The sequence below is a fragment of the Seriola lalandi genome, unplaced genomic scaffold (assembly GCF_002814215.2).
Source record: "Seriola lalandi dorsalis isolate HSWRI2012SDOR001 ecotype SW California unplaced genomic scaffold, Sedor1 jcf7180002051888, whole genome shotgun sequence".
NCBI classification, from domain to species: domain Eukaryota; kingdom Metazoa; phylum Chordata; class Actinopteri; order Carangiformes; family Carangidae; genus Seriola; species Seriola lalandi.
In genome coordinates, this window is record NW_019522441.1 from 13,905 (window position 1) to 22,962 (window position 9,058).

Consider the following 9,058-nt stretch of genomic DNA (forward strand, 5'->3'; position numbering starts at 1 on the left):
GAGCTGACACCGCAGCCTCTCTGTCTGCCTCTGTCTCCGTCACGTCGCACTGTGTTGGTCTTTTCTCTTAAATCTCCTTTTCTCTGCCTGTGGGGGATTCAGACGAGTCCAGATGAAGCCTGTTTTAGAGCAGATAATACATGTTTTTTCATGTGCACACATTGGACGTGGGGCTCAGAATCATGGCAGCTAATGATTGTTTTCAATGTCGATTAATCTGCTGATTATTTTCTGGATGATTCCACTAATTATCAGTTTTTAAAACAGTGAAAACTGGAGCCCACTGTGCTGGTTTGGGTCAGTCTGAAGCTCTTGAACGTTCACAGTGACATGCACTTCTTAAGTACTGAGTAACACTCTGAGACGTCTCAGAGTTGGTGATTCATTTCCTTCGGTGTAACTTGAAGAGAGCAGAGACAGAGGTTGTGTGCAGACACTAAATATAAAGCCGTCTGTGGGCCTGTGCTGCTCCAGGAACCTGATTTTCTTGTGGGCTTCATGTTTGGGCAGCCGCCCGGGGTTTGGTAAAAGACGTCCAACTGTTCCTCGTCCAAACACGTCCGTCGCTGCCAAAGACGGGCCTCGACAAGACTGAAAAAACAAACTGAAACATAACACTCAATTAACTGTATTTTCAGAAGGCTGCTCCTGCCAGCGAGGAAGTGTCGTTCCCTGCCCTCTCTTCTTCTTCTTCTTCTTCTTCTTCTTCTCTGGCGCTTTTATTTGCAGTTAAGCCATTTCAGTGAGAGGGGACATCGAAGCTGAGCCGTGCAGCTTCCTTCAGAGACTCTAATCTGCCTCTTTACACCACGTATCCAACGCTGAGGGGAAACCTCCGGCAGGAAGCCGAGCCTCCGAGCAGACATGTTTCTGAAGGATGTGAACAGTCGACAGAGCATGACTGACGTGTGTTCAAAGGTAACTGAAATAAACTGGAGTGTTCAGTGGCCAAACGCATGTTTCAAACAACCTGAGGTCTGATGACACAGTTTGTGTTGAGAGAAGCTGCATTCATCTCTAAATGTGAGGTTTTACATTAATGTTGAAGTTATAAACTATGTTCTGAGGAAAGAGATTTTCATACAAGATAAAACCCAGAAGGAGCGAAGGCCCGTGCTATCATTAGCTCGTTCTGAATCACTCCTGCGCTGACGTTAGCTTCTTGTGTATCAAGATGTTTTTCTAAAAAATATTTTTGCAGGGATAAATCAAGTGTGGTGAGGAGCTGGGCCTGACACGTCTGTGCATGGTGCAGCTCAGACAGGAAGTCCTCCACAAGCTGCTCTTTGATGTGTTTTTAAGTTTAACCTGTTGTCATTTCCTGTTTAGCCTCGTTTAGTGTTAGCACTACTAGTAACTGCTGTGTCACTGGAGGATGTGTCATACCAGTTAACCACAGCTGACAGGGAAGACAGATTCCTTGTATATGAAAACGTACTTGGTAATAAACATGTTTCTGAGTCATTGGACCAGGGTGAGCTGGGAGTTTAGACGCTGACCATGAACCACATCGTCTTTGCTCCCTTTTCTTGTCGTCTGGTCGATGTTGTTTATCTAGTAAATGTATAAAATATACACCTTGTTGTTTTCCTGCTGCTCTGAATCCTTCCCTCTCTCCTCCAGCAGCTTCCAGCCTCTGAGCGTCTCACCTCTCGGGGAGAGTGAGGTTGGACTCTCTCTCTCTCTCTCTCTCTCTCTCTGGAGGATCTGGTGGAGGAGATTCGGAGGAGGTCTGCAGGTGACCTCCCCTGGATGCTGAAGACCTGTACACCTGGTACGTGGGTGAACTGCATGTGTCAGTGCGTCAGTCATCCCACCACAAGACGCTGTATGTTAGATAACCAACAGCAGGAAAAGCACTGACGCATGAGAAGATCAACACGTCCCAGATATCTCACACATCATGTGCTTCATATCCCGCCGTGTCTTCACCAGGTTTGTATTTTATTTATTGAGTGTTTCTTAGTGTCTGAATTAATCTAATGCTTCATCAACAATTTCTGCTGCTTCACATGTAAAAAGTTTGTGAAACTGAATTCTGTAAGGTCCAAGAAAATCGTTGGACATTTTACAGTCTGGGCTGTTTGAACATGAATGCTGCATCAACATCAGCTGATATGATTTATAGTGATTGAAAAGCTTTAGCTCTGGTGTGTGACCAATCACCAGCCAGGTCGCAGGAAATCTGGTCACAATCAAATCACAAACAGTTATGATGTCACAGAGAAGTTGACCTTTGACCTTTTTGATATAAATGTCCTTGATCCTGTCAGACATTTGAGTTAAATTGTGTCGTAAGAACTACATGAATTTGTGAGTTAAGCCCAAAAATGTGTTTTGTGAGGTCACAAAGACCTTGACCTTTGACCTTTGACCACCAAAATCAAATCGGTTCATACTTGAGTCCAAATGAATGTTTTTGTAAAATCTAAACAAATTCCCTCGAGGCGTCACGGAGATATCACGTTTCAGCTGCTGCCAAAGTCAAATCACATGATTTATTTACAACATGTTGCACAACATGAAACCTGTGATCGCAGGTTGTTGTTGTTGTTGTTGACACAACACAAACACAACAACATGATCATTCATGTGCAGTTGTGATGAATAATCAACATGTTCCCTCTTCTTTTAGCTCTGGTTTTGGTCTCCTCCAACTCCACAGGGAAATCAGCTGCTACTTGCTGTGTTTGTGTTTTCCGAGCCTGTGAACGCATCACGAGACGGTGAGAGGGAACAATAACAAGTTGTGGGTCATAAAACTAAAATAATGAGCTGTAACACTGTAAAGCTGCGAGGAGCCGAGCGACGCTGCGCACCTTTCACATTAGACAGTGATTTGATCCATTGTTATGATCAGAGTATTGATTATAGCTGCTTTAAACTGACGCTTCCTGTCTCCTGCTGCAGCCAGATGCTTTAATCTTCCAGCCTCTTGTGTCTGAGCGGATAAAGATGGCTGCTGAAGGTTGAATGTCGCAGCCCCTCAGCGTCTCTTTCAGCCGCTCACGTGTTCATAAATTACCACGGCAACATCAGAGACTGACTCACGAGGACGCCGGGAATTACTTCATTGTTGTGGGAAAACAAACGCACCTCGGAGGACGTTTGCATAAACATCGACGCCGGGGCTTCGCTCAGCAGCCCGTCACACACTCTTCTTCATGTGCTTGTAAAGAGGGCAGTTTAACATCGCAGGCTGACATGAGGGGGAGTGACAGGGCCACTTAATTTAAAGAAGCATCACCCCGACCGCAGCAGGTTAATGCACCTCCTCAGTATTGGATGTGAAGTCCGTGGCATCACCTTATTGATCAGAACATTTAACATCAATCCCGCTGCGTCCTTGTCGCCGCCGAGGCACAATAAAGCTCCTGTACTCATCTCATCGCTGACAGCACATGATGCCAGAGTGATGGATCGCACGTCCGAGTCCTGACGTGGAGAAACGCGGCCGGACGTTTCTCCGCGAAGGACGGCGGACCGCTCGGCCGGCGAAGGTCGAACCGCTGGTGATTTATCAAAGCCACGGACGGACTTTCTCCTCCGGCTTCACTCCAGTGAAATATGTTGCTCCCTGAGAAGACGTCGAGCATCAGAGCTGGTGAATCCAAATCACTCTTATGTAATCGTCATCTTTTTACATTTAGATTTTTGTTTGCTGCTTTCGCTCAAGTCACTGAATCAAAAATAACTTCAACCTTTGAGAAACTGAAGAGGTTTTTTGAGACAATAGAAGATTTGGAAAATAAATCTTAATGTGCAGAGGAAAGTGGATTTGTTTCAACCTGAAAGAATTGCAGTTCACTCGTCCAGCAGGAATTAAAATCATTAAAAATACATTAGGAATTACTCAAAACTACGTCTGTATTGCCATGAAATTTGGTGCATTCGTGGTCCTCAGAGGATGAATCCTCTCGCTTGTCCTTTAGCAACATCAGCAAGGTTTTGGTTCTGAGTGAAACATCTCAACAGCTGTTGGATGGATTGTGATGATATGGTTCAGACTTTCACGCTCCCCTGAGGATGAACTCTATTAACTCAACTGCTGATCCTCTGATTTTCCCTCATCGTCACATCAACAGTTAATTAGTCCAATACTTTGATTCATGACCAAATATCTGCAGAACTAATGACGTTCCCATCAGGCTAACACTGTAAAGATTAAATCTGTGTTAGCATCTTAGCTTCCTGACGTTAGCTCAGAATGCTAAAGATAAAAGATAGATGTTCAGTGTTTTTGAAAGCTGTGAACTGCTGAAACTAAAACCTGTAAAACAAAGATTTCTGTTTTGTTTTGTTTTTAAAATCTTATTTTCATCCGTTTCATTATTTCACAAACGAACCAAATAAGTCACTTATTCTCACTTTATGTAAAATGTTTCAGACCGTCATCAGGTGAAGCTCATGACATGTTTGACATATCTTACTAAAGGACGTTCTGATGCACAAAAACTTTGTAGTAATTGTTGATAAAAGCTGAAACTGGAGCCTCAAGCATCTTTCTCACTGTGTTCACTCTGAGGTTAAAAATAACCTCATGGTTAATCCATCCCAGCACGGAAATCAATCTAAAGTCATTTGAGAAGCGAAACACACGTTGAGGTGGAGGCAGCTGATTCTAATTAAATCGACCGGTTTGATAAGGCATCGTAACGCAACGACAAGCAAGAAATCCCTGTGATTACGGAGGGAAAACAGGACCGATGGAGGCCTGAGTACACGCCATCATCCATCCGTTAGGCCATCGATCCTCTCCCTCTAACTCGAACCGTCGCTCTGCAGCTCGGTGCTCAGGTGGTCACAGCCGGATGGAAATGCCACGCTGGGATCACGGGGGCCGAGCCAGGCCCGGAGGCCCCTCTGGTGCGCCGCCTCCTGGCCCCCCGGCGCCCCGGGCCATCCTCAACCCCTGCCACGCGAGATGACAGATGGCCGGCTTCCCACAACAACATGCGTAGCTGAAGCGAAATGCCAAACCTCCTGCACAGCCTTTATCGGGGCTTTATAGACGAGCAGGCCGGAGTCCTGAGGCGCTCCGGTTTTTAGGTTAACGCTCAAGAAGGGAGCAGTGAAGAAGAAGAGTTCACAGGAGAGAGCAGTCAGCAGGTTCCTACAGAGAACAAGGAGTTATTAACTTGAATTTCATATCAGATTTACCTACAGAGTCCTCAGAGGAGTAATCCTGGTGACCTCTTGACCTTTAATATAGTTCGTTAAAGCTTTCTGCAGCAGGATGGAGCCACTGGGTCACAGTGAACATAAAGATATTAAAGCCAGTTACTGGTTTCCTGGTTGTGGCTGGTTCGTGAGTTTTTAAAGTGAATGACCTGCTTCGAAAAAGAAAACCAGAATCACCTCGTGGTTGTTTCCTTCACCAACCAGCCGAGTGACAGGACACACGGCCAGTCTCTCCTTCCTGAGCCACAGCCTTTAGATGTGTTTTAACATTATGATGTCACAGTGAAGTTGACCTTTGACCTTTTGGATGTAATATGTCATCACTTCAAATTATCCTTGTAGACATTTGAGTTAAATTGTGTCATAAGTCGTGAATGAATTCGTGAGTTATCGCCAAAAACATGTTAAACGTCACAGTGGTCAAGGTCAAAGGCCAAGGTCACGGTGACCTTGGCCTTTGACCTTTGACCATCACAATCTTATCAGTTCATCCTTGAGTGCAAATAAATGTTTGTGACAAATTTGAAGAAGTTGTTTCAAAGCGTTACTGATCGTGGCGCCCTGAGGATGAACCCTGATGACTTTGGTAACGACTCTTCTATCGGCACCAACAGTAAATTACAGCTAATACATCTAATTATCTAATTATTAATTAGCTTTAATTTGTCCAGCACAAGTAACGGTGACACATTATAACTTGTCATTTATGTTGACAGAGTTGCTGGGGAACGGAGCCACTCAGCTTGTTGCTGTTTGTCTTTAACACTCGACTCTGAGACAGAAGAGTCGGATTCTCCATCGACGTTTCAGAGACGAATCTTTTTCCTTTTCATTCGAGCAGCTTCAGAAGATTCTTCAGATGTGTTGTTGCTCTGCAAAAAACATCAGCAGTGTGAAGGTCTACAGTTTAAACAGGTTCTCACAAGGTTATAAACACACACACACACACACACACACACACACACACACAGCATATTGGGAGATTATGCACATGAAGCCTCTGGGGAACTCGACTGTTGCTGAGCTGAGAGGCTTATTTCTGAGACGAGGACAGAAACAGAGACTGAAGGCCACTGCTGCAGCTGAGACACACACACACACACACACACACACACACACACACACACACACACACTGAATATCAGCTTCAAGATCTACAGTATATTTGATTTATTTTTCCTCAGGTCTTTTGGATAATGTTAAATTTAAACAATAAAAGTCTTGAACTTTAAGGTTGCATCATGTGCAGCTTGAACCCTGATGTTTCAACCTATATTTGTTCATGTTTTGTTAAATTAAATTTGCAGAATTTGCCATCAACAGCTCCTGTTTACTACAGTGGATGTACAGACGACTATCAATCAATCAATCAATCAATCAATCAATCAATCAATCAATCACTTTGATTCTGAAGAAAAGTTTAAAATGACATGAATCTCAGGCTCTGGAGTTACAAGGAGCAGGTTTAAGGTCCAATCAGGATTATGTTTGTCTCTTTGTGATGAAGATCAGAGATGATGATTCCCTCTGTGCGTCCCGTCGGTTCAGAGTTGTAGTTCTGACTCAGGTGACGGAGGTTTGAAGTCGTGCACGTTAACATCCTCCACGCTTCATTATATTTGAAAACCCCGAGTATATAACTATAAATCTGGGTAATCATGTCACGAGCACTAGACTCACACATTTACAAACGACTGGGGACTGTGAAAATAACAGAGAGGATTTTAGTGAAGAGAAGAAGAAATAATGTCGAATCTGTGCAGGAAAACATCAAAGAGGAACATTTTGTGCTTCAAAGGGACGAGGTCTTTGCATATATTCACACTGGAGCCGCTTATTAATGGCTGCGAGCCGACTGGTGCCATCTGATGCTGCTGATGAAGACGCGTGTCAGCGCGTCAGAGGAGGGCAACATCTGTGGATGGAACATCTGTATCTGAGAGAGAGGCGTCTTCCTCTGCTGGTCCGGCAGAAGATTCTGCTGTAAGAGTGAGTGGAAACCATGGAAACCAGGTCCAGACAGTGATCTTACAGTCATCATGGATTTATTTTGTTCTCTGGGCAGCAGACCGTCGAACGATGTGATCACACCAGCCGATACGTCGTCATCACATTACTCAGTACTCGTGTGTCGGATCACACCTGGCTTCAAACTCCGCTTTGATTTTGATCTCAGCCGTAACGTTTCGTGACGTTATCGCCGTGACAACATCTGTCCACAGACAGAAACACCTGCCCGAACAAAGAGCTAAAAGAGTCCGTCCTCCTGAAGAAAACGAGCCCACAGCTCGTCTGTGCAGCAGCTTACTATGACATCATACTTAGGTTTTGTTGCTAGGCGACATTTAGCGGTCGTAGTGATGATGACAGGAGCGAAAGGAAAAGTGTCGGTGTCGTGGTATAAAGAGCGACAGAGTCCACGTCAGGAGGAGGATGGATGGATGGATGTGACACAGGAGAGCGGCGTTCGATTCCCACGTGAAACCAGCTGTTTATGATGTAACCATGGCAACAAAGATCGTTTAATGTTGAGGAAGAACTTATCTTAACCCAAATCACCGTGTTTTCCTAAACCTAACCGAGCCATGATCGTTATTACAGTAACTAGGGCAACAAAGGTAGATACAGTCCGTGTGTTTATCGTTGTAACCATGTCAACCGAGGTCCGCGGACGCTCGTACGGGTCGCACCAGAGGATTGATGGTTTCCCAGGTTGGATTCGTCAGATGACACTAACACAGGTCCACATGAATCATTGTGTTGCTCTGTAACTGCTGGAGATAGTTATGATGTTCACAACTGGTTTCCACTGACCTCAAGTGGCCAAAAGAATATAAACAATCGCAGGTTTAAACTGCATCAATATTTATCTGGAGATGAGACACTTGCTCTGAACGTGTTCAGTGTTTCCTGAGTCAGAGGACGGTGCTGCAGCGTGGAGGAGAGTAGCTGTACATGTAGAGTACTTTTGGTATTTGACCCCGACTGACCTTTTACCACGACACAGCAAGAGAAAACATCAACCAGGTGTTTTTCATGTTCAAAGCTTCTGGGTCTCTTGAGTATCAGCATTAAACCTGTCACACATAAGCCCCGAGTTTCCCTTCGTTTTACCCACAGCACTGACTTCAAAGAGCTCGTCATCACAGCCACTAAAACATAATCCTCTCCCACAAACAGCTGTCCGTCATTCACCCTCACCCGCAGAGTCTCACCCTCTGACACGCACCTGGAAAACGTCTGGACGGGAATCGCCTCAGCAGCTCGGGAAGCTAATGTCTCAGAGGAAGCTGATGGGAAAGTGTCACCTGATCTCCAGGAGGCGGGAACCGCTCGGCTCCTCTCTGCTTCACCTACAGCTCGTCTGAAGCGTGTGTGAAACCAGGATCTGACTGTTTACATGTGTATACACCATTTCTGAAGTTGCCTTTCTTTTCTGCAGCAGACATTCATGTATTTACATTCAGTAATTTAGTGTTTTTTTTTGTCAACCTGTTTTTCACTTTGCATTTTCAATTATTGAATTAAAAAAAAAAAGCAGCTGCTAGAAAGTTTTAGTGCTCGGCTGAGGTGGGAAGAGGAAAATAAAAGTGCAGTGGAAACAGACTTGAAGCCCTGAAAACAAAAACATCAGATCTGCATGAAGCGATAATGAAACATTTAAATTAATACATTTTCATCATGTTTTCAACATTATCTTCCAACATTTGACTGGAGCCGTTTTCATTGATTTGCACCTGTTGTGGTTTAATAACAGCAGTGGATGGAAATGTGAATTTATTTGCATTTTCTTTCGCACAAAACTTTGCACTGAATCCAGATGTAAACAGACTCACTGACTCTTCCTATAATCATCTGTATTGATAGTTGCTATTCA

General features: G+C 44.4%; 1 long non-coding RNA gene across 1 annotated transcript; it reads left to right on the forward strand.

The window, feature by feature from the left end:
• Nucleotides 1-441: 441 nt before the first annotated feature.
• Nucleotides 442-4,497, forward strand: LOC111649725 (uncharacterized). The gene is made up of 4 exons (XR_002760333.2): nt 442-918; nt 1,624-1,935; nt 2,636-2,726; nt 2,911-4,497. It is a non-coding gene; the product is annotated as an uncharacterized LOC111649725 (long non-coding RNA).
• The last annotated feature ends 4,561 nt before the right edge of the window (nt 4,498-9,058 follow it).